Genomic DNA, 360 nt, shown 5'->3' with positions numbered 1-360 from the left:
AAGCCTAGGCTGGGCCCTGCCATGATGTCAGAGGGAGAGAAACCCACAGCTTGCTAATTCCACCTCTTAATCAGCCCCGGGAAGAGGGAGATCACCGGGAACAGGTAGAGATGCAAGCTTTCTCCTTCTTTTTTTGTCTCTACCCCCCTACCCCCTAAATAGCTCTTTCTCTTCTCTCGATATTGTGACTCCTCGTTCGCTCCTTTCCCCTTTGATCACTTGGAGGTAGGGGGTGAGCCTTGTGGGATTTTTTTTGTTCTTTTTTTGTTTGTGTGTCTTTTTTTTTTTGTTTTTCTCTCTTTTTTTTGACCTCTGCTTTTGATTGTAGTTGTTTCCCCCTGTGGTCATGACGGCTTCGCA

The sequence above is a fragment of the Buceros rhinoceros genome, unplaced genomic scaffold (assembly GCF_000710305.1).
Source record: "Buceros rhinoceros silvestris isolate BGI_N320 unplaced genomic scaffold, ASM71030v1 scaffold35014, whole genome shotgun sequence".
In the NCBI taxonomy this organism is placed as follows: domain Eukaryota; kingdom Metazoa; phylum Chordata; class Aves; order Bucerotiformes; family Bucerotidae; genus Buceros; species Buceros rhinoceros.
The sequence above is the reverse complement of the archived record's forward strand: the minus strand, read 5'-3'. Positions refer to the sequence as shown.